This window comes from Vicugna pacos, chromosome 3, assembly GCF_048564905.1.
Source record: "Vicugna pacos chromosome 3, VicPac4, whole genome shotgun sequence".
In the NCBI taxonomy this organism is placed as follows: Eukaryota; Metazoa; Chordata; class Mammalia; order Artiodactyla; family Camelidae; genus Vicugna; species Vicugna pacos.
The window spans coordinates 99,004,520-99,030,826 of record NC_132989.1 but is presented as its reverse complement, the minus strand read 5'-3'; the positions used below and the strand labels follow the sequence as shown (position 1 = coordinate 99,030,826).

Below are 26,307 nucleotides of genomic sequence, written 5' to 3'. Positions count from 1 at the left end.
GTGCCTGGCTCCATCATGTCTACATCTCCTATGTAGAAAACCATTACTCTCACTTAATAATTCTTTGACATGCTTAAGATTTTTGCAGCTTAGTTCCCTAGTGTTAGAAATAACTTTTCTGTCACTGTAAATAAAGGTATGCAAACTGATGTGTTTACCAAAGAGTTTAATTTGGAGGTTATCCTACTTCAAGAACTTTTCTGAAAGATCTTAACCGCTAAGCAGACCTTGAATATCATTATACACCCCTCTCCTGCAAGTCTTTTGTGTCCTTGAATTAACTCATTTAGAAAAATGGAATCAGCCGTAAGTCACTGGTGAGCCTGAAGGGTCTAGGTTTTGAGTGTTTCTGCAAGCCCAGAGAAGCATGGCTTCATTCTACAACACCCTGGGGTTACTCTGCGAAAGAGTAACAAGAGATCGTAGGACTATGTGAAAACCTGTCTTCCTGAAAGGAAAGAAGGAAAGACACATCCGAATCTACGTCTGCTTGCGTCCGGAGAACGCCTGAAAAGCCGTCGGTATTATCTCAGGAGAACGGGTTTGTTCGGTATGTGTGCATGTTATGCGTGCTGTATAACACGAAGCTGGCCAACTGATAGTGCGACGATGTACTGTGTCCCTGGGAATTGTAATTGCTCAGTCGGTTAAAAAAAAAAAAAGAATATCCAACCGTTGCGGATAACAGCACACGCTGCATTTTGACAGTACAAAGCAGGGAACAGACGAAGTCACGCAAGTTCTTAGTATGACTTAACCCCCCAAAAAATAAGAAAGGAAAAGAAAGGAAAGCCTGGGGCTGAGGGAGTGTTACAGGGAGCGAATTGCTCAGGACTTCAAACACAGGGAGTCATTCTGTCAAGGGGAGGGGGAGGACGGGGGCAGGCACTGGGCCTCTCGAACAAAGTCCTCCTCTCTTTGCTCCCTCCCACTTCATTCACTTGCAAATCAGTGTGTGCCCACAAGAGCCAGCTCTCGGGAGCCCGTAACCTTCCCATCCCAAGAGCTGCAGTTTCAGCCGCGGCAGCAAGAACGGCAGAGCCGGAGACCTCAGCGGCAGCGGAGGCAGGAGCAGCCTGGGCGGGTCGCAGGGTCTCCCCGGGCGCAGGAAGGCGAACAGAGGTGGGTTCGGTCTCAGTTAGCGGTGGTGCATGCCTTTTTTTTTTCTCTCTCTCTCTCTTTTTTAATTCTGTAGCGTTGATGGAAGCCAATCAGAGAGAGAGCCCTCTCCGCCCGGTGGGTGCCGCACGCCGGAGTTGGGAGGGATGCTCAGCCTGCGAGCCCGGGTCGGAGCGGGCGCGCGGGTCCGGCTGCGCGGGCGGCGCTGCTGCTGCCGCTGCCGCTGCCTAGAACCGGCGCCGGTTCCCGGGAAGCCTGGGCCCCGCTCCTCCGCCTTCTGGTAAGACCCATCCGCGGTGGGGCTTGGTGGGGGCATATGTGACGGGGCCGCGGGGATGAACCCGCTGCCTTTCTCTCCACCGGCAGAGGCTGCCAAGGGAGCTCCGGCATTTGCAAAGTTGGCTGGTCAATTACCAAGGGCGCTGGTGCGTGCAGGACCCGTGGAGCCGTTTGGGGCTTGATTTATTTCCACCTGCCCACATCACAAGGGTCTGCGCGGGGACTGCTTTGCTTGAGTTACATTTCTTGGCTTTGCGGGTAAAGCAGAAAATCAGGTAGCTTGAAAACTCCCGAATGCTCCCAATAAGGAAAACTTAGGCTGAAGAGATGATTTGGCTCAGAGAAGAAGCTAAAGAAAACTGTTAGCTTGCACGTTGGGGGCAACGCCTGCCGGCTGACATAGGACAGAAATGCTTAGGTTGCAAGGAAAGTCCAACATTGGACTTCGAAAATGGAGCACACTGTCCAGGGAAAAGTCATGTGGAAGACGCAGCTCGCTCGTGCTCTTTCACGTCTGGTCAGGCAGAAATCCGGGAGATAACGCCTCCCCAGGACTGGTTAGAGAGCAAACCAAGTGCGTCTGGTTTTAGGTGTCCGATGCAGGAAAAGTGGAGCCTCCAATGCTTTAATCCCGTAATTTAATAAGAGGGAACGTTGATATGTTGTGTAGGGCAGCAGTTGCAGGGCTGGGATTACTTCTTCCGTAGTTATTCTTCAGCCAAGAGTTATCGGAGATATCGAGATGGGAGATGCTGGAGAGGTCAGCGTGGTGCTGAGAAGTGTTGTCGCTGCTGCAATAAAATCCATATTTTATGGGGAGTTATATGCAGGTCCCTGTTAGAGAACGGGGCTGTTCACCTGAGTTAACTACTGAGAACATTCAAGTACCAATAAGTTTAATCATCTGGAAGAGCCACACAATTCTCTCTCCCTCTCTCTCTCTCTCTTTTTTTTTTTTTGGCAAGGACATTTTAATTATGATATTCACACTATGAAGGTGTATCAGCCCGAGTTTCAGTCAATCTTCATTTTCACTTACTGAAGCACCATAATGTGGGAAAGAAGAGGGTTCTTTTTCCTGCAAAGTGTTGTTGGAGTGGCTGGTGTGTACATGTCTGCTTGCTCTGGAAGGATGCACATGCAAAATATGGGCTTTCTAGTGGTTATTATCCAAGGGGTGCAAAATCCTCCCTGTGTGGGAAAAGGAACACAGGGATTTACCTAGTTAATGGACAACTCTTCTAAGAATGGAGAACAAATAAGCTTACACAAATGATGGCCAAGGATTGCTTATTTCCTTTCTTTTTTTGCTGATGCTTTTACCTGAAAAGGAAAACCTTTAGGATTCTACTTAAGGAGAGAGAAAAAAAATCTCTTCCAGTTTGGCTTGAGCATCATCCTTTGTGTAACAGCACTTGCTTGGCTATGTGTCTGCTATTTTTTTAGAGAGCGAGAAGACAAGTTGTGAAGGAACGGGATATGATCAAGCAGATGTCTTCATTTTGTCATAGAAGGAGGGCAAAGTTTATGCCAGAGGCCAGATTTTCAATGCTGAGCTCAGAAACTTAAAAGAAATCCAACAATTTACTGGAAAAATGCAATCACACAGAATTGTATCTCATCCCCTTTTGCTCTTTGGTGTGTTCTAATTAAAAAGGTATTGGGGGGAAATAAAAGGCAGATTTTTATTCTATGTGTTTTGATGGTTCATGGCATACTTTAGAAGCAGAGGAAGTAACCGATTTCTTCAGAAAAACATGAGAGGCAGAGCACATTTTTAAAGGAAAACAGCAATGGTTTAGTGCTACTGTAGTTGTCTACAATTATCTCTTGCTACCATTATAAGTAAGTGACAGCCTGGTGTCTCTATAGGGACTTTTAGTCCCTTTACTATCTAGCTTTTACATCAATTTATTGCAATTACATTTCTTAATGCTAACTCTGCAAAGATAATATACAGAAACATAATCATTTCCTACCAAGGTGCCTACTATCAGAAAATACATATATTACCTCCTCCACCCACCACTTCCATCAGCTTTCCAAGTGAAACTTACTCTGAGGCACTCTTCCTTTTTATGCAAAAAAAAAAAATCTTGCAAAATATTGCCCCGATACACTCAAAAGAGCTAGTATCTCTAGAAAGCACAACTACAGTTCCAGACATCAAGTGCACTTTCTTTTAACAAGTGTATGAATAAGTTGGAACAACAGGTCCTGAATATCTAATTAGAGCTAACTGAGTGACTGTCCCACATAGGGATAAAAAAAGAGATAAATATAACAACCTGAATGAAACCATGTCTCTCCCTAAGGAAGTAAAATGTGTGGTCCCCCCTTCTGGCCCTTACTTGCTTTGCAGTCATGAATGCCAGCTTACTGAGGCTGCATCCTGTGAACTATGGAAACTTTTTTTAGTTGGAAGGGACCTCTAGTGGGTCACGCCATGCATTTCTCCCTGCAGTCCAGCTGCATCGCGGGTTTTGTTATCTAAAATAAAAAGCACGTAACAGCTTTCTCTTCACAGACAAGTTAGTATTCTCCAAGCCCTATCTTGACACTTATGACATGTCAAAACCATTATTATTGCTGTCATTTGTATAGTTCCTCTAATTTAAGGAACTCAAGAATGTTTGCGTAGTTTCTGGGTATCTAGACTTTTGTAACTTTTCTATGATTCTAAATGAAAGCAATGGCCAATTAATAAAAAATTCCCCACTATCAATATAAGGTAAGATTTTTCCTTATTTCTGATCTTGCCAAGACTGTACTTCCTTCAATCAAACTTACCTACTAATAATAATGGCATTATAGTTATGACTCAAAAAGTTCCAAATGAAGAACTCCCACCACTGAACCAATGTTTGCAGAAAAAAAAATTAACCTTTCAGAGATCCATGAACATTCACAAATTATACTGAACTAGAGGCTTCTAATTTAAAGAAGTCCCCACTCAAATAAGTATATATTAAAAATTCCAAAAGACGTTTAGATGCATGTGTCACTCTTATTCCAGGGTGGGGGTGTCTTTTATTTCTCTCTTTGATGTATGTATCACAACACATTTTAGGTAACCTACTTCTTAAAAAAAAAAAAACTGCCTGGAACTTAAAGTAAGATATGGGGGGTGAATCAGCCTCTTCTGCTGACAGTCTGCAGGTTTCAACTTCCAATTTAAAAATCTGTTCTAAAGTTTGAAATGTGTTCCAAATGAGATAACATCCGGCAGAAGCCAGTTGCCTGTGCTGTAGCTTAGTCACAGCAACCCATTCTTTGGGGTCAATCAGAATTAGGGTCTTGCTTATAAAAATAACGAGCAGTGACTCAGTCTGAATCGCATTTTTAATAGTGTTTTAGCCTAGCTAGTGTCTACTGAGCTTACGTTATTTGCTTCACAAAAAAGGTGAAAATGTAGATAATCAAACCTTCTCTGGTTTAAAATTTTTTCTGAATAATGCTTCTAAATACAAAGACACAAGAACATCATGCTAATAGGGAAATTGGTGAAAGAAGAAAATTAAAACACACACACACACACAGAGCACCCAGTTGTGACACTGTTCCAATAATATTAGAGAAGAAATAAGGAAATGTAGGGCTTGGGTTGATTTTTTTTTTCTCTTCATTCTTTTCTTTTTTTTTCTCCACTAGGATTATTGTTTTATTTTCAACACAGATGAAAGTTTGAGGCACTTTCCTAGATCTAAACATTATTTTTGTTTGAGCTTTCCTCTTAGGAAGATTAAACTGGCCTACATTTTTTAAAGTTCCTATTTCTAAGGAATGCTCCCTTTTTTCAAAGCAATCATATGAGAAACCAGGTTCTCCCTAATTCAGGTATGGAGCCAAATGTATACAGTTTTTGTAACCCCATCACTCAAAAAGAAGGGAGATAAGTTAAGAGGGGAAAAGTATACATAACCCTTCAAAAAGGTGGTGCACCTTCATTTACTACAGAAGTAAATGTGGTAAGGCTCTTTAAGCCAAAATGATTGGGTCAGAGGAGACCAGATACAGCCTGTATTCTAGCTGTTCAAGACTCAACTCTCCAGGAAATTTTTAACTCTTCCAACAAAGAAACTAACTGAAGAATGAATGCTATGAGCACACATGCATAAATGTAGAGTAGACGCATATGTACAGGGGTCTATGTCTCCCCATCCCTACAGATTATTAGAGATTATTTTACTTTGTTTCATCTGTCTAATATCTTTACATTAACACTGTTGGGTGCTCATTTCATCTATTAATCAGATCACCTTGCTGAGATTTGTAAGAGGAAGAGTTTAATTAAAGCCAGAATGTTGTTACATTTGATGTGCAGTATAAATGGGCAGCATGGGTCCCAAGCTTTTCCTATCATATGCAGTGCTATCTTTTGGAGGAGAACAACTTAGGAAGAAAACGAGGACTAGAAAGCTCACAGGGTATGATTTATCTTCATTTTTCATCATTTGAAAGAGCACTGTGTTTTTCTCTTTCTATAATTCCCTAATTTGGTAGATATGCCCAAAAGATGTTCAGGAGACCTAATAAGTTATAAGAATGGAAAACAGCAAGAAAAAACTAAATTGAGAAGATGTCTCAAGTGAGTAAAATGACAAGAGATGAGGAGGTGAATTTTTACATAAAAGGAAAACATAAGAACAGAAATAGAATCAAAATTGCCATTTTTACACAGGATACATTTTCCACCTTATAAATACTGCTACTATTAAGTACAACTTTATAAACATGATTATGTCATTAACATGTGTATAAACACTATGCTTCTCTAACCATGGAATGCAAATTTGAAAGTTATCCTTTAAAAAAAAATCATCATATAAAGGAAATGATCCTACATGGATCATAAAATAACCAGAAAAGTATGTTTTTTAAAAAGTGGTCTGAAATCTCAGGAGAATCAAAGAAAGAGATTTTCTTAGTGCTTTGAAGAATATCGACTCTTTTCCTTTTATTATCTTTATTGTCTCCTGCAAGCTAAATAGTTATACTGTGTGTCCTTCTGACACCTACAACTCGAAGTATATGAAAGTGATAAAGACCAAATGTAAGTCATCCATTTGGATTCTGCACACAGTATAGCACGAAAAAAGACTGAACTAGCAAGACAGCACACCTCCACCCCATACATGCCTGGGAACAAACATGGCAAATATATTTTAAAATGTGTCTGAATTTAAAATTTGGCTGAATATATATATCTACACATACATACACACAAATTTAAAAAAAAACTAACCAGTAGGCTCAGAATTTTTATACATCCAAATAACAAGGATGATAATTACAAAATAAATGATAATAAACCTTTCCTGAGCTTTTCTATGTCACACACTGTTATAAGTATTTTATGTGCATTCTGTATGTTAATAAATTACAGAGCAAGTCAAAAGGAAGATGTTATACTTGTATCCTCTTTATTCAGCCCTTTTTAGTTTGAATTTCTAGGAAATTTCTGTTTGAGCCAAGCACTTAATGAATGTGCTGTTAACAAACACTTGTGATATCTTAGAAGTAAAAGTGTGACTCTCAGAAATACAGAGCAGCAGAGGCCATGGGAATGATCTGATTATTTTGCCCAGAGCAATGAAGATTTTTAAGGCTGAGAAAAATGTTTGTAGGTTATTCATTTCTGAAAAACCACTTGGAAGCATGCATTAGAGTTTATAATTTAGTAAAAAGGATTGTGTGGGCCCTTTTTCTGAGCATAATAATGGTACTTTTTATAAGATAATAAATCATCTTCTGCCTTCAAAGAGCGAGCCTCAAGTTGGAGGGGCACTTAAGGAAGGTAGCTAAAAATGACAACTATTTCATTGACAGAGGGCATCCCAACCTCACAGCACCCATGACAGCATCACTCCTTTCTTAGGGCATTGACAAACTGGCTAGATACATAGCTTTTGGGGACTGCAGGTAGAGTTGAAGTAAGACTGTATTTATTTCCCACCTTATTTGATGGGTAAAAATAATTACTTTCTTCTTTTATGATTACAGTTTTATTATTTCATTACCATCACAGTTCAATATTTGTTCTGAGTGGTTTCTTTACCAGTAAAATTTCACAAGAAAAGGCAGGTGGGAGGTGGGGAAGGAGGGAAAGCAGGAAGGAGAAAAGAAGAAAGACATCCTCTCAACTATACAGTAATATTATATGTGGTTGACACTGATGAACCATTTTCATTAAACTCTCTTCTTTCTATTACCCCCATTCAAAAAGTCACAGCCTTCATGGACAGTTTGACAATTAGAAATATTATCAGAGAGTGTCAGACATAGAAAAAAGCTTAGAAATGACTTTATCTAACACCCATCATTTACATTTGAGATACCTGATGACCAGAGAGATGAAGTAACATGGATAAACTAAATTCATCTTGTTCTTTATCTCTATCTATCTCTTCTGTAATTTGACTTCTAGCATTCTGGCATTAAAAATTCTGGCATTAAAAATTGAAAGAGGAAATTTAAATTTACAATACTGTTATTTATAAATACGCTAAGAAGGAGCAGACATGGAAACTAAGGATTTGGACTTCTTTAGGAATTTTATGTGTGTTCGTACCCTAAAGCTCCTATTGCAAAAAAACAATCAAAATTTTCCTTCAAAATTCTGACCACTAGTTGGGGGACAAATGATAACATTTAGGTTTTTGTTTTATTTGTAATGATTTAACCATAGTTTTGAGTGAACTTTATCTAAAGCAATGATTCCCCAGGCTATCCAAAATCAGGTGTCCATCTTTAAAAAAGAAAAAAGTTTATTGGTCAGTGATCAGATATGAAAAATGAAAAACACAACCTATTGTGTTTTTCATAGTTTAATTTATTCAGTTTAAAGGACTCACAGTGACCTTCCCACTCCTTTGGAGTTAAAATGTCAACTGTTTTCATGAAAGTATATGGATAAATTATGTTGTTTTTTCCCCTTAGCAAAATTAAATCTGGCAAGCAACCCAATGTCAACCCTCCCCACTCAAAAAAAAAAAAACCGTTAATGTTCCATGAAATCCAAAAGTCTGAGGATCACTGGGTTAGATAATGAATAACATAATGTTGAAAAATGATCGACTTAGTTCTTTTTCTTGTTTGGATAAATAAAAAAATTAAAGGGGAATTACAATGAGAAACCAAACAGACGGCCAAAAAGATAAACTAAAGTCATTCAATCGAGAGGTATCCTTGGATCCCTTAATTAAACTTGATAGAGATTAATAATAATATTTGGAATACTAATGCAACGTTTGACTATATGAATAGATCCTCCAAAAGTGTGCTTTTCCAAGCTTATGGCTGGAATGTGTCAGCAGCAATGAATTCACCTACTTGATTACACAGTGGATTATTCAGTGAAAAATAAGAAGTTTTAAAATTATATCTTATTTTTTTAACCCAGCTCAATTTAAATATATACATTATAAAAAGGGTATAAAAGTTTTTTCCCTAAAAGTTAACTTTATATAACTGCGGGCAAACACAAACTTTCTAAGGTGCTGATTTGTACGTTAAGGTATGCATTGTTACACCAAAAAGCAATTGCTTTCTAGCTCACAGTATAGATTTCAGTCATGAAAATGAGCTTATATTTTTATCTGCAAAGGTTAACCTTCCTTTGCAGGATTAAAAAAAGAGAGCTTTATTAATCTACTATCATCCCTTTTATAAAATGTTTGAAAATGCTCAATTTCACACTCAAGTAAAATATTCTAAGCTCTTCTTAGCAACAGGTTCTAATTTAACCCAGATCAAAACGGTGTGGTGAGACTAAGTAATCACCATCGCAAAATGATAAAACTCACCAAGACTGGTGGATTACTGCTGATCCGAATTTGAATCAAATAGAACTACTGTATTTCCCAGCAATTATTCTCATATTAAACTACTTGTTTAAAAGTATCTAGTTGGGATTTTGTCAGTGTTTCATAAAAAAAAATTAATTGTATGAGGGAGGCTTTGTGATAAATATCAGTTCCACAGTTCCACTTTCTGATTCATATCTGCCCTTTTTATCAAAAAAGAGATGTTTGGGGCAGGTCCTAATTAAGCCAGCAGAATAAAGGGGTCACTTACTGGTTAGTGTCATCAAGAGGAGGTGGTCCCAAACCTCCAGATCCGGAAAGTACCAGCTCTGCTATAAATTTTGCATTTAGGGAAAGTTATATTGACCTGCAGGTAAACTGCCTTTGAAATAAGCACAGGCATGCCAAATACAGGTCCCACATTTTAAAATTTTGTCCACAAAACTTCCTCAAATTTGCTTTTAATTCTAAGATGTCACGTTACAAAATATCTTTCCAAATAGTACCGTGGTTTATTTTTCTTACAAACTTGGCTTTTGAATTTAAATGTGTATTCTGAAAAAAAAATGCAGTTAAGTAAAAAAATGACCCCAACAGAGGAAAAGACACTGCATGATGTCTAGTGATCATGTGAATAACCACTTTCTCACCAAACAGAATTACTTTATTTAAAATATAAAGTTGAAAGCTACATAAGAGTAAAATGCCCTCAAGCAACTGAATTTAATGTGATGTAATGAAAAATTTTTACATAGTGGACGGAAAGGGAAGAAATCATTGAAACCCTATGCTGGGTGAATTGGGCACCAAAGAACAAGAAGTTTGCTTTGCACCCTGGATGTTCTTAACATTAAAAGAACATACATTTGCTTCCCAATTTGTCACTAACTTAAAACATTTTTAAATGCCTAATTTTTTTTTCTCCATATGACAATCATGGCTGTTTAGAGGAACCAATCATAGAAAACAAGAGCCAAACCTGCCCTGCTTTGTAATTAAGAAACAAGCAATAATATTCAAGACGATATTAAGAAAGACTTTAAAGCAAGGAGTGTATTTGGGGCTGCGTGTTAAACTCAGCCACCCAGAGAAGCAGCCACGAGTCTCTGACTGCTCAGAAGATGCTGCGCTTGTCAAATGCTCTCCAATTTAGTTTTCACCTGATTGACAAGTGCTCCTAAAAACAATGCCAATTGGAAATTTTCTTGATTCCCTGCACAGTAAAAGCCCACATGATACAAATATAAGATGCCTTGTGGAATGAATAAATCTAGGCTGGGGAGAAAGGAGAAAATGGTTTTAAAATATCACTTCTTCCATCTCAAGATCACATTTTTAAGATGAAGGCATCACTAGCAAATGTAAGCATATAGTGAGGGCTCAATAAATGCTTATTGTCTGAAATTCTTCTCAAAGAAGCTGCAAAAGAATCTCTTAAATAAATATTTCTCCAATTTATTTCCTTTTCAAGTTTATTCCCACTAGTGAAAAAAATATAACTTTTCTATCCTGTGCCGTAGTTTTTAATAATTCTGACTCCTTTAAAAGGAGCCAGTTTCAAAGGAAACCCTATCAATGGTGTCCTGAGAGCTAGAGGGACTAAGCGTGTAAATAGAGCTGCCCAACTTTCAAAATCCGCCACCAGACCTCTTCTTCCTCCAGGCAGATTTTTATTAAACTTGGTATTAAACAAGGTTGCCTGGAGCCTGATTAACAATTTATGCCTTCTTAAGCAGATTAGCAGAAGTCTGTCATTTTGATTTTTTAATTCTTAATTTGTGTTTGGAAACAAGATGTACCTCTGAGCTTAACACTTTCAATCTATGTATTTTATTTTTCAGAATTCAATCCTAAACTAAACATTGCTCCTTATGAATTTTTTTTACAGTTTTAGTATCCATGTGTGTTATTATATAGTTTCTATGATAAATAAAGCAATTGCTTTTTTTGCTAAGTGTGACTTCTTTTGACCTCTCAGTCAAGTAATCCTAAATGTTCTTTTTAAGATATTTTGAATCTGTTACATGAGCAAAAATAAGAAAGATTACTGGGAAAACTGAGTAGGATAACAATAAAAGCTAATACTTAGAGAGCACTTACAATATTTCAGGCACTATTCTAAGTGTCTTACATGAATTTAATCTTCACATCAATGTTCTGAAGTAAATACTGATAATCTTCCAATTTTAAAGACAGAACTGGCAGACAGAGCAGTTAAGCAACTTGTCCAAGGTCACACAGCTAGTACCTGTCAGAGCTTAAATTAAATCCTGGCACTCCTGATAGCCCATACTCTTAAATATTAAATTCTTGTGTCTTTTATGCTTAATATGCATATATGTGTATATACCCAGATAGATGGATAGACAGATTCAAATGTGTGTATCTCAAATCCAAAAATAATGTCAAAGGTGTAGGAATAGTCATAGCTATATATGCAACATATGTAACATGTACATATTTCTCAGGACTCAAAATATAATTAGAAAATAAGAAACATCTTTCCTTCCCGTGCCTCAATGAATTTATCAGTATATTCCCATAACAAGTTATAATTACATAGTTATAATAATATATAATTATAATTATATATTATATATTATAATTATATATTATTATATATCTAATTATATATATAGTTATAACTATATATATAATTATATAGTTATAATTAATTATAGCCAAAGCAGCAGATAGCCTCACAAAAGCCTTTGAGCTTTAGGCCTGGCTTTTCACTTTAATCTGAGTCAGTCTTACAATCATGTACTGTTGATCCCAAGGGGAACCTGGCAAGAGTTTCTGGAAAGTTCAGACTCATCACTTATTAATTTATTCATTCTATAATGTTTATTGGGATCCTCCTGTGCCCAGTGCTGGAGAGACACTGGGTGACAGGACAACATATACTAGCACTTTGGGGGAAACGATTAGATTCTTTCCTCATATTCTAAGCAAGATAAACCCCATACGAACTAAAAATTGAGTACAAAAACAAAACTGTAACATTACTGACACTTAGATAAATATATATGTAAAATCTTGGGATAGTAACAGACTTCCTAAGCATGAAGCCAGAACTTGGAAACAAAGTGAAGGAAGACAGCAAAGTGAAGGAAAGCACGCTCTATTAGTAACAGGCCACAGTGCCAGCTTTGTGTAAAGTGAACAGGGCATTTGGAGTTGATTCTGTTTTGTCTTCTCCCCATACTTACACTTCACATGAACATGGAAATTAGCCTTTAGTGTCAGGTTACGTTATGATTTACACGGTCTCTATTCGTGTTCAGATTTGCTTTTTGACTTCCTGCCCCAGCTTAGAAAGAACCACCACAACCCTCTCCACTACCAGCTTATTACTTAGAATATTATTTCCATGTTGTTTCTTTCTCTAATCTCTACAATTCCCTCAATGAGTTTGTTGTACAACATAAAGGAGAAATACTTTTCTACATGAAATCATTTTACAAAAGAAGACCCGCTGAAATTTAAGATCAGGCAATGGCATTTCAATTCAATTCAATTCAATTTAATAATACTTACATGCAAGGCATTGTGTTGGGTGCCATGGATAACACCATGCATTGACATCAAGTTGGTTACAATATGTATTTGATACAGGTATACCTCAGATTGGGTGGTTTGGTTCCAGACCACTGCAAAGAAGTGAGTCACGTGACGCTTGGTTTCCCAGTGCATATAAAAAGTATGTTTACACTACACTGTACTCTACTTAAAATGTACAATAGCATTATGTCTAAAAAGAAGTATATATCTTAATTAAAAAATACTTTATTGCTAAAAATGCTAACCACCATCTGAGCGCTCACAAGTTGTAATCTTTTTGCTGGCAAAAGGTTTGAAATATTGCAGGAATTACCAAAGTGTGACAAAGACACAAAGTGAGCAAATGATGTTGGAAAAACAGCACTGATACACTGATAGACTTGCCTGATGCACGGTTGCTACAAACCTTCCAACTGCAGAAACACAGTATCTGGGAAGTGCAATCAAGCGAGGTGCAATACAAAGAGGTAAACCCATATTAAATACGACTGTTAAAAACTGCCATTTTAGAAACTTATTCAATGAGTAGATAGATATTCTGTGAGGACTGTGTTTCAGTCATGAAATTGGTTAGGATCTACCATCGCTAAGCCTAGAGTTGAATGTATTCAAGCTCAGTACCAATAAACAGCTATCCTGGTTGCTCACCTACAGTGTCCTCACTCCTCACTGACCAAATCTCATTGAATTTTCTAGGAAAAGGACAAGAATCTGTTTCTCCAGGACACTTCCCCTGACCTCCACTCACCCACCCTGCCCTGCTTAGATTTCTCACTGCACTATCCTATAAGAGCCTTTACTTAGCCTCAGTGCAACTGTAAACACATTATTTCAAAAGTCTCTACATGACTGCCTAGGTCTCATCTATCTCACTGTAAGCATCACGAGAACAAGGCCTAGCACTGTTTTTGGCAAATGGCAAAACACCTCAGATGTCTGTTGAAAGAAGAAATGGAGAGTATTCATTATAAACTTCTGGACTACAGTTATGTGCTTTTATATCATTCATGCTAAATGTTAGTTTTCTTTTCTCGTAATCTGATTTCCTCTGGACATATTGTAGGAATACACTTAAGAAGCAAGAAAGGTCAGTGCCAGCCTCCTAGACTGTCCAGGCCAAGGGGATGCACCTACCAGAAGAGTGACATCCCCAAGATGACCTTGGTGCCTTTGGCCAAATGTCTGAAAACAGGGTTACAGACCACGTAACTGATGGGTCTCCTAAGACAATACCTGAATTTTTGATTTGGGATGTTTTCTTATGTAAAAGTTGCAATTTCTTTGGTCACTCTATCCCAAGGCACAGAATTGTTAAGAGTTTTTATTTATGTGTTCAGGGTGAAAACTGAGGCTGTACATTTTCTCTCTTTGGTGTAGGCTAGTATGATAAACCTTGGTTATCTTTCGGTTTATTATCCACCCACACTAGTACATCAAATGGAATCTATGAAACAATCTATGGAACACTCTTACGTACTACTTTTATGAGCAAAATCATTCCCCCCTAAATTCCTACCCTGGAAATGTTTCTTGAGGTTCCACAGGAAGTCTAATACCAGATTCCACGTACCTTGTTGTAACCTTGAACATGACTGCACAAAATAGATTGAATTAAATTCAGCTGATTATGTATTCTTGTTTCATTCCTTAAGTGGCAGTCAATGCATGGAATAGGATCTCCATGAATATTATTTGGCAATGAAAGGTGCAGTTCAGCCCAGCTCTGTCTGAGCACGCCAAATGTTTTCTGAGGTCTGAGATGAAGTAGGAGAGGTTTGGATAATGTTCTTTATACCTCCCTATTCAATGTGATATCCATCAGCCCAAGGCCAAAGGTACAAGGAGAATTTTAAACTTACTAATCAATCGAAGTTAGTTTTACATAAGTGGATTTCCTAGAATAGAAAAGGTACTATGGTACATTCTGGCAAATTTATCTATTACACCTCACCACTATGGGAAATTACAACTTCCGAGGAAAGGGAGTAGAACTAGGGGTTCAGAAAAGTTAGGAAAGTGATTCCCAACATTGCTTTTCTGACTCTGCACCATTCCTTTGCTTGACACTTTCAACCTTGCGTTAACACAAGTCATCTAAACTGTGCAGGGGCAGTCTCTCCCACACTTCACATCCTCAATTTTAGAATGATAAGCAGGGAATTAAAGGATTTTCAGGAGTGATTAAGCTAGCAGGGGTAAAGGGGAAGCCAATAAGTAAGCCTATTAACAGAGGAAAGGCGATCAGAAAAGTAAGCTACAGTAATTCATGTTCAGCATCTTAAAGATCTGATTATTTCTTATTCTTTCTCACCAAGTATTTTCAGCCTGTATATTATGATGTTTTGGGCTATGAGTAAGAGAAAAATCCCATTTCAAACTGGATTAAGAAATAAATAAAATTACATTTTACCTAAGAGACAGTTCATAGAAAAGCAGGCTCAAAATGATCCATGGATGAGAGGTATGATCAAAAACTCAGCATCTTTCTATTTATCCCTCCTGCCACCTGCAGCATCAATGTCATTCAACCAATGGTTTCCCTCCAATTTTGAGATGGGCCTACATTCTTCCTTATTCTTGTCTAGCAGAAGAGAGAGATAAACGTCTCTCACAATCAAGGATTAAGGGTAGTGTCCTTCAGTCAGACTGGGCCAGTCCAGGACATATGACCACTCTTAAGATAGTGTGTGTGTGTGTGTGTGTGTGTGTGTGTGTGTGTGTGTGTGTGTGTGTGTGTGTGTGTGTGTGTGTGTGTGTGTGTGTTTAGAGGAGGAAAGATACCTAGACAAAACTAGGATTCTATCAGGGAGAAAGATGAGAAATGGAAGCTACGTAGTTAACTAACTCTCTCTACTGCAATTTCATCACTGAGAATCAGTATTGCTCTCAATGAAATACCTAAGTGTTATGCAAGTGAGGGACAAGACGGAATTCGGTTTCATAAAGCACAGCTTTAGAAGTAATAGATAAGACCAGAATCGACCTATTCCACCAGGTGAGGGTTACCTGCAAAATGGCAGCTAGCGAGACACTAAAGTTTGAACGACCTCTGTTCCTATCTTTTATTTCACTCTGTGTGTGAAGTGAGGTTTCTGGTGTATTTGTTTTGGGAACAGACTGACTAGAAATACATCACTGTCCAAAAAGAAAACATTTTTTTTCATCTAGGGAGTTGAGGCTTAGCTAGCTGGAAGGAAAATATAATTTCATTTTGTTCTCATAGTCTCATTTAGAAAATAACCTTAAGAGATTCAAAGGACATCCTGCCATGTGAGCACTCTCCTTGGTCTCGAGGGGCCTGGCCTGGGCTTTAACTTTTCTAGCATTTTCTGAAGTATTTTCTTAAGCAACATTTTTGCCTTTAGCACTGTCCTAACCACTGGAGCTTTAAGAAACCTTTAAAAGTGTTATTTAAAAATAGCATCACAAAACAATTTTCTTTTCTCTGCCTTACTAAAAATATCCCAAATCTGTCTTTAAGAATTTTTCTTCTTTTAGGTTTTATTTGAAAGGCAACTAAGCTGAAATGCAGATGTTTATCTAAATCCAAGTCAAAACAGTATGTGGAATAATTACAAAATACAAAAATGAAAACAGAGTACTGGCCCTGCTATCTGGGTAATTTAAGGCAAAAGTGAGGGTTTGGGGGTTGCTTTTTTTTTTTTTATAAACAAATGCCTTTATGTGGACGTGATGTATGCCACACAACAGGATGTTACTGAAACATCCTGTAATAAAGTCTAGAGTCGAAAATCTTACATTTTTTTTCCTCGTCTTATTTGTATTACTTCAGAACTGACCTTGCCACAGTGTGAATTCACTTCTCTGCCAATGCTTAACTATGACAAGAATGTCTTTTTTTTGCCTAGCAGTTTAGGGACAGAATTAAGGAGCCATGACCATAAAAGCTTCGACTTTAATTAGGAGATGAGTTATATGTGAAATTTTGAGGAAAGGGGGCTTCTTTATCACCGAGCTCTTAAAATGTCCTACTCCTGAATGACAATAGCAGTCCCAGGCCAACTGTGTATGTACAAAACCTTCCCAGTGGGCAGGTGACCCTGTTGGATGTTACTCTTAGTGCAGTTCTCGCCTATAAAATGATGATAATGGTAGTTTCAACTTCAAAAGCGTGTTGTGAGGAGCAACTAAGACAATGCCAAGCATGTAGGATGCACCTCAAAACTGTTAGGTGTTTTTTTTTTCCTGCTGCTGCTGTTGTTATCATGATTTCTTCCAAATTTTCCATCAACTTGAGGGTCTTGGGTATTTTTAACCTGCTGCTAGTTTACTTTTTTTTTTTATTTCACTAATTGGGACGAAGCACCACATTTTTTATGTCACCAATATAATGTGTCACTGGGGGCAGCATGCCCATAATTCTACTCACGGAAACGTGTTTGGGCTGACACAGTGCATGTGCCAAATGTGGCTTAAATTCAACACAGTTCCCCAGAAAATCTGCAACCGGAGATGGGGGTGGGGGGGGCTTGCAAAGGTGTGAACTGCAGCCAAAATGAACTAAAAATGGTAGATGCGAGTTCTGTTCAGCACGGCGTTGTCCTGGCTTGTGGATCTCATTCTAACCTGACGGCCAGCCTGCCCTGTGCATGTGGTAGTGCGCGCAGGAAAAACGCAAGAGGTCACAACTGTGGCATCGGAAACACGCGGCACTGGTGTGAGAACACACACGCACGCACGCACGCCAGCTCCGCCACCGAAACACCTCCAACACAACGGGGGGCCTGAGGTTCTGCGCCAAGATGGCGGCGTCTGAGGGCCCCCGACCTCACCTCCGCCCACGGACGCAGTGAATCCACCTACGTGTGGAGGGATTCCTCGGAAGAAAACCTCAAAGCTGGCTGAGCAGCTCCTGGCGGAGAAGGCCCACCCGGAGGCAGGTAGGAGAGGCGGAGACCCATCCCGCCAGGAACGCCAGCCCCCCGCGCCGCAGCGGGGCGGGAGCGCGCAACCCGAGCCTCTCCCTGAGGAGGGAAGGGTGTGAGCCCCACCTCGCACCTGCGCCTGAGGGGAGCCCCCACAACACCTTTGGAAACCCCCGGGCTCCAGTGCGGCAGACCCACAGCGCGGAGCTGGGCGAGGAAGCGCTCCCACAGGGCTGGCGGCGCGCGCGCGGACTCACCTGCCGCAGGCGCAGCGCGGGCCGACGCGAGGCGCGGGCCTCGGGCGGGAGACGCGCGTCTTCTCGCAGCTTGGCTTGGGCCTGAGGCGCCGGCGGCCGACTGGCTCACACGTGGGGCTGTCGGGGCGCTTCCCCAGAGGAAGCCTCCGGGCACACCTCCGAGCTCTCTCTGCCGCGCCCCAGCAGGGGGCGCCATCTTCTCATCTAGGCGCTCGCCGTCCTCCGCGTCCCAAGCGCCGCGTCTCCGGGAGGGGACCCTAGACGGGCGCCTGGTGCCCCAGTGCTCGAGGCTGGGACACGCCTCGGTTTCCTGGCTTTGGTGGCCGGGGGCTTCGTTCTGGGTCCGGCGGGAGGAGACAGTTACTGGCCCCCAACCTGGACAGTGCGCAGTGGGACGGTGCACACACGCGCGCCCCCACCCCCTTTCTCCCCCAACCCCTCTCCCTTCCTCAACCCTCCCCCTCCCTCAACCTTTTGCCCCACCCCCACCGCCTCCTCTCCCATACCTCCCCCTACACCCCCGTCTTCTGAGAAAGAGGCTCATTTGCTTGGCCTGGAGATTGGGCTTGAGGGGCAGGTTTCAGCTCTGGCCCAGAACTAGAGGCCTAGGGCCCTGTTCTCAGGGAACGGATGCGCTCTTAGGGATGGAAGGCCAGTACACGCCATCTGCACTTGACCTCTGCCTCCCTGCAGCTCCGGAGTTATCTTCCAGACAGGGCTTATACATACCCTCATCTGGAGCACCAATTTCTGTGACTGTTACCCAGGGGACACCTCTGGGTCGCCTGGCACTGGAGGCCAGCGGGTCTTATGCTTGCAAGTCCCATAGGGCTGCATATATGTGCATGAGCCTTTTCCATATAAGGTTTACTTTTATGTTTATAAATATAATTATACAACTATAAAAATTTGCAATTAAGTTGCTTTGTGTTATAAGAATAATAATAAAGTTAAATCTATTCAGAACAAAATTAGTAGTACTTAGAGACTTACAGAAAATGTTAATCCCAAATTTCATTTCATGTACATAATTTTTGCAGAGTATATGTGATCAGTATAAGACATTCAAGCATAAAAATTACCTTAGATTAAAATATGTGAGGAAAGTTGAATCGAAATGAGTTCATGAACAAAAGGAAAGGCATAAAATTTCTGACTATGAAAATGATCTCATTCCCATATTTTTAGTTGAGGTATTGTGGCCATTGAATTGCTATTGTATTAAGATTCCATTGGAAAGTTTTCAGAGTGATTTGATAGTTTGTTTTAGTGTTAATATTTACAATTGGCCAGAAATTACATTCTTTTCAACAGCTTAAGCTGATAGTAAAATGTTTTTAACTATTAATATGAAGAAATACATAGATTTTTTTTCAGTATTATTTTGACGTGCAAGCAAAAAGATTGAGGCCCTCTGGTAGATCATGAAAGATTAATGTGTACGTACTCCACCCCTGATATTGGTACAACTTCAGCTAACATGCTTTTTCTCTGAGGCTTTGGTTCATCCCTAAATTCCTCAGTTGGAGCACTTCTGAAGCTGGCATTAGATTTCCCAGAAATCTAATTCAGGTAGCGCTACACCAAGCCCAGGTCAATTCCTTTGCACAGTCATTCCCCTAACATGAATGGAGAAAACCGTTGGAACTGCAGGTCTCTCCTGGCAGGTCTCCAATTTTAAGATCTCCTGAAAACAATCTATTCATCAAAAATAAGACACACAGAGACACACAGAGCCAGATGAGTCTAATTCTCTATTTCTCTAACTCTGTGATATGGTCTTACTAGCGGTACACTCAATTTATATTATTAAACACAATAGTTATTCTAGTTTTCAAATTATTAATTCAGATCTAAGTGGTTTCACATTTTTTCCCTAAAAACAGTGAGTGACTACAGGTGGTATATTAGTTTTGGGGATTGTATCAGATACCGCTCCTGCACCATTTCAGATCTCCTTACTTCCTCTGACTCTCATTCCTGCCACTGCCATGACAACCAATTCTGCACAAATTCTGACCCAATTCTTGGAAATGCACACCTTCCCTTCTGCCCTGGGGCTTCTGTGTTGATGCCACAGAGTGAGACACCACAGGAACCTGTTGTCTGCTACACCGAATACAACCCAGAAGTACGGGCAATTTGTTCCAGGAGGTGAACCTTTGACAAATCAGTGGTGGGAGCCTATGGAGAAGTGTTTCTCCCTTTCTTCCTCAGGAGAGATGGTCCTGAGATGCGTTTCAGAGGGTTTCTGGGATGATCCCATGCAGTGGTGGCCACCTTGAGAACGCTTTCTTGTATCAGTTCTCCTTCTTTCTCTCTTTGCTGCTCCAAAACTCTGCTTTCAGGAAAAACATTCCCCTAAAAAGTATTTGCATATAAAAAAATGGGGGAAATGAGTTACAATTCTAAAAAAATCAAGGCTGGTACTGGAAGCCAGCAGGGCTTAAGCTTGCTGTCCCATAGGGCTGCATGTATGTGCATGAACCTCTTTCATACAAAGCTTACTTTGATGTTTAAATAAAAGGCTGGTTGAAGGTGTTTTTATAGCCCAACTGTGTGCCCCTGAACACCTCCCTTTGCTGTTCCCAGCTACTGTTCTTCTGATGGCTATTCATCCATTCATATTCACAATCGTTTATTTGTTCATTCCTATTTTCAGTGAGTATTTATGGCTTGCCTACTATATGCTAGTGACAGCAGATACAATGATGAGCATAACGCTTGTTTCCTTCACTGAAAACTTTACATCTCCAGGCAAATTCTCAAAAAGGACTGGTAGGGAACACAATGCATTTTCCTCAAATCAGAAAGCACAGATGCAAGCTACTTCACCGGCTGGATAATGGATGATAGGAAAGGACATTAGAACCCAGACAGTGAAAGCACAGAAGGAAGGCTGCAAAACACCCACTGGAAAATCTCCCAAGCAATACAAATCTCAGACATTCAGAGGTGAAGCAGTGTACCGTTTACTGCAAGAATGAAAGGGCTAAAATGAAAACTACATCTCCAGACCACACACAAGAGAACTAGATATTGGTGTCTCCATCCTGTGTGGAGCTCAGCCAGAAAACAGAGCTGCGGCTAAGCAGTTGGGTGAAGGGCTCTGGAGAGTGGGTGGTGGGATGGTGGGTAACGGAAAACAACAGACTGTTAAGTAGAGGAAGCCCAGCCTGAGCAGTAAACTGCTGCTTAAACAGGTTTAAGCAGAATGTGATTGTATGTCTTTTTAACAGCCTCTAAAAGTCTTTTTTAAAAAGGCTTTTCGGAAGTAGTTTCTCTTTTCCTGTTGTACTGTCAGTTGGCAGATGCCTCTGGGAAAGGGGGATCTGCTTTCTGAAAGGCTCTTAAATAATGCTGGATAAAAATTACTTTTAAAGCTATCTGCTGGATAGCACCTTGCCCTCTTCCTCTTGCCCTCCCCGGCACCTCTCTTTTTCCCCAGCCCTATCTGATTTGCCAATTACTTTCTTCAGAAACCTCTCTTGTTCTCTTGACACCTGTGCTGACATAACATTTCGTCCCAGCAGGCAACTGCCAATTCTCATTGGAAAATGATTGCTAAACATTTCAGACCAGCTCACAAGAAGTGTTCCCCTCTCTGCCCGTTGGCACCGTAGAAACCACCATTGTTCCTCCGAACTGTGAGCCCAAGCCCTTCTCTTTGTAACTCTCCACCCCGTGGCCTTCCTGGGTTCTGCAGCAGCATGAAAGGGGAGGGCCCGTCTTCAAAAGATGATGGCTTACTAGAGGGTGCCTTGAGGGCCAGAGAGGTGCACAGAAGGAATCTGTACCTTAACAAAAAACAAAATGACAACAACAACAAAAACTGGACAGCACAGCAGGCCAGGAAAAAGCCAAACGCACTGGGCAGTGCTGATGATTTCAGAAAGAGGTCACAGGGGCATATCAAACAACGAAGTCATTCTTGTTTTTAACGTTTTTCAGGATTAAATCCTGCAGGCCATTTTCATGCATCTTAAGGGGAACAAAATATCATCCATATATTTTTAAAGGCATTAATTAAGTTTAGCTCTGACACCCAAGAGTAATGGTCCCTGCCCTGAGCCCTGACCTCCAACTGGGGATTTCGGATGAGGCTAATGGTTGTTGCACAACCAGATCTGTGTCACATATTGAATATAGGTCAAAAGATGACTGCTCTCTGCAGAAAACAAAATAACCTTTCTAAGACACCATTTCATATTAGCATAGGCCCATATGCCCAGGATCAGAAAGAAATTGCATTGTATCTAAAAGAAATCACTTTGGGAGAAAATCACATTTGAAGCTAAGGCGTTTGGCAATGGAACTACATTTCTGTAAGCCTTTATTTACTGATTGCAGATAAATCTTGACCTGAAATTAATGAAAAATGTGAGCATATCCTAGTAAAGTTTTGGAAACTCATATAAACTGACAACTTTGAATGATTTTATACTATGACTTTCCTCTTGCTACTTTCAAAATGTCTAGCATAAAAAAGTTTGAAACTTTGATGTAAAAAGCATTGCAATTCATATTAGCTCATTCCTGAAATCCAGTGGAAATGGATCAAGTCACACATGTAACAGTGATTAGATTTAATTGTTTTCTATCTAGTTGCTACAACTGAAATTACAGTACTGCTGCTGAGAAGATATTTTACCCAATTTTGGATAAAATTGGCAAAAATGAGAGCTATAAACTCCTCTCTACTATAATTCTCTCTGAATATTCCCTAGAATGATGTCTATCACTAACTTTAATATATTTTAACTATAATTACAAGAAAAGCCCTTTGGTAAGCACCAATCAACTAGTTAGTGATGGTTTACATGATACTTTACTTTTTCATTGCAAATATTTAATGAATTTTTAAATCCTTTAAATACAATACCACATAGAATTAGATATTACACTTATTGAACTAAATATAATAAACCATTGCAGGTATGAGTATTATTCAACCCATTCTTCAATATCCCTGAAATAATTTAAAACATTTAACTTTGTTAGTGAAAACATGCCATCAAGAATGCAGTGAAAGTGACACTTGGGGGAAGTGTCACTATTTAGGCAATAGAAAATGTAAAACCAAATAGCTTGGGCCCAGTTCGGTTCCACCATGTAAAATAATGCTGATTAGAGCAAATCAGTGCTTTGAAGATGTAGCCCAATCAAATTTAACTCTAATAAAGTTAGGTAAATTGAGAATTCTACAGATGGTGTGCAGGAGACTCATTACTCATTCCAAAACAAAGACTTTCAAGTTTCCAGGTCTAAACTAAAGAGCGCTGCCACAAATAAGCAGATTCAGGGGTGACTAACTTTAGGAGTCAGTCTTATGTGGATTCCCACCATCCATGTGACCTTGAATAAATCATTCAATCCCTATCATTTTCCTTCAGTATCCTACTTCTTGAAATTATTGTGAGGATTAAATGAGATGTGTTGTAAGGCCATCACATGGTTCTTGGCTCACAATAGGTACTCAATAAATCTTGGCCATTTTGATTAATAGTATTATTTGATGATGATAATATTGATTGATGATTATTCTGTACAAGTAAAAACATGACTCCTGGATCCTCCAGTCACGCATTCACACACACACACACACGCGCGCGCGCGCGGAAACCAGCCAGCTCCCTTCATAAAATCAAACCTGTATCATCAGATTTGACAGTCATGGGAAAAGATCCACATGGGAACCAGGAGACAAGATGACCTAAAACCTGTTTTTCCTGACAATGGCTGTACTGTAAAACATAGTTACCATTGTGAAGAAAAGAAAGCTTTTTGATTTTTTTCAAAATCTATGCCCTCCTACACCAGAAGTATAAAGAGGTCTTACATGTTTGCAAATTCTACCAAGCAGCCTACTATATTACTTAAATAATTCATTTATGCACTTTCAATACATTTTTATAACTTATATCTGACTTTTTTTTGAGAAGTTGAGGTTTAAAAAAATAAATGAGACAGTTTCTGGGCTTGAGAAATTTGTTTGCAATCTAACGCTTATTTTCTTGATTCAGTTGCACAAAACCATTACAGTAAATCTCTTGGGACAAAAATCCGTTGTTGCTTTTAATACAGGAGTCAGCAATCTAAGGCTCTCAGGCAAAATCCAGCCACTGCCTGTTTTTGTATGGCCTGCAAGCTAAGAATGGTTTTCACAGTTTTAAATGGCTGGGAAAAAAATTGAAAGATTAGTATTCAATGATAATTATATAAAATTCAAATTTCAGTGCCCATAAATATAATTTTATTGTAACAAATCATTCATGTATTATCTATGGCTGTTTTCACACTACAACAGCAGAGCTGAGTAGCTGCAACAGAGATCATGTGGCCACAAAGCCTAAAATCTTCACTTTCTGACTCCTTAGAGAAAAAGTCTGCCATTTTCTGCTCTAATACAGCAAGCCCTACTACCAAAAAAAAAAAAAAAGAAGAAGTGTGTGTGTGTGTGTGTGTGTGTGAGCATGTGAGCAACCTCCAACTTAGGAACAAGGTTTTATACAAAAAATGCATTTAAAACTCAGTTGTCCATGAGAACCAAATAATAAATGACAGTTTGATTCCTAGGCAAGCCCACAAATGCTGATTAACTTATAATTTATCTGAAGTGTAGTACTAAGAGCCTGAGTTATGAAATTTGGAAATAGGTGGCCATCAGTAGTAGAGAAGAGGAGAAAAAAATTCCATAACCTTTTCCTGATTGTAAGGCTATAGCTGGATACACATAGTTCTTGCTGGGTGTTCTCATGCTCTTTGAGCAGAGGGACCTTCTCTTAGGTATTTTTATATTCCTCACAGTATTTAATCAAGGGCATTTATAAGTGCACAGTATATACTTGTTAAATGAAATGGGATCTGTTTTATTTCTATGTTATGTGTGTTGAATAGTCAACATGGCCTCAATCTTCCCATATAGTCCCTGTCTGTCTCCTACTATTAGGCATAATTTTCATAAATTTGGATCCTTTTTTAAAAAAATAATCTTTTTAACTTTAAAACCTAGACCAACTTTTTGAATGCAAAAACAACACACAGTAAGAAATACATTTTACATCACAACCGAATGTACATATTCACATATGTTTATAACCTAAAAGCTTCATCAAAAAAAAAAGAAATTTACTACATGCAAAGCTATCTGTTCTATGATATACTATTCCATTTAATTATTTTTAAATTCTCTTCAGACTTACTAAGTTGGTTTCAGGACCAGCTAATGGGTCACAATCTACAGTTTGAGAAGCTGAGTCTAGATTTTTCTAAATAAATAACTGAACACTCACAAATGAATTGAGTGAATCAGTTTTTTCAGGACTATTAATTGAGCATCTTAATAAGAGCCTGGCTCAGGTACCATGCCAGACACTGAGATGTCATGATCAATAAGACACCCTCCCTCACTTCAAAGAACTGGGTCTTTAGGTGGGAAGGTAACAAGGAAAGGGTAAAAGATGTGGAGTTTGAACACTACTCAGCTTATCCAGAGGGTATACACAGGTTACAATATCAAGTTCCCAGCAGCAAGTAAAGAAATCCCAGTCTGAAGCACAGTTTTCCTTCTATTAATATTTTAATTAACTTTGGATTTAGGACATGACTTCCTATTCTGCTATTTAGATAGATCTAATCACTCTCCAAAAATTTAAACCAGTTTTTGAAAGTAGAAAAAGGCTTAATATATATTTAGCTTAAATACAGATATAAATTGAGCGTAAGGATAGATGGTACTGGAATTAGGCATTTAGAAGTTTCTTTGCTTAAACAGAGGAGGCACTTGTTTTTTCCATTATCATTAAAGATTTTAAGTTTTTTTTATTTCATTTTTATAACCAAATTTCTAAATAATAATATTATTATAATACATTTGTAATTGCAAAGCATTTATAATTGTGGAACTACTAACTTGAAATATACTTGCAATATCTTTTTATAACATTACTATTTTAAACTTAATTATAATATATTGTCCAATGATACAATTAGACATTTTATAAGTAGAGAAATTCACAAAAACAAAAAAAGTGCACAATACTGAATTGTTTTATTTTAAATTATAGCTAAAAGAAAACTGTACCTGAAAGAGATTTATCTCACATGTCTTAAAGATTTATTGTTAATTAAAGTAAAACATGCATAAGTAATTCCAAATGTACTGCAATTTCATCCATTTAACAAAGAACCTATTTTACTGGTATAAATTGTAGATATGAGAAACACAGGGGGTTTTTTGGTTTTAAAGATAACTACACATGCTTCCATTTATTCTGACAGAAAATTCTGAAATACATGCCTCCCACTCTCCCATTTTCCTGGGCCCGCCTTGAGTTAGCCCAACATTCCGTCCATCGGTGGCCAGTCACACCTGCTCCCCACATATGCCCAGAATCC

At 39.1% G+C, this 26,307-nt stretch overlaps 1 protein-coding gene across 4 annotated transcripts in view; it reads left to right on the top strand.

The window, feature by feature from the left end:
* Positions 1-927: 927 nt before the first annotated feature.
* The window catches only part of CDH6 (cadherin 6), a 116,073-nt gene continuing 90,693 nt past the window's right edge, over positions 928-26,307 (top strand). Inside the window, exon 1 of one of the 4 annotated variants that reach the window (XM_006199636.4) lies at positions 928-1,122. The gene's annotated coding sequence lies outside the window, so the exon portion shown is untranslated. Of the gene's footprint in view, positions 1,123-1,198; positions 1,400-17,535; positions 17,669-26,307 lie in introns of those variants that run through there. The other 3 variants (XM_072958823.1, XM_072958824.1, XM_031676880.2) reach the window with 3 other exon arrangements.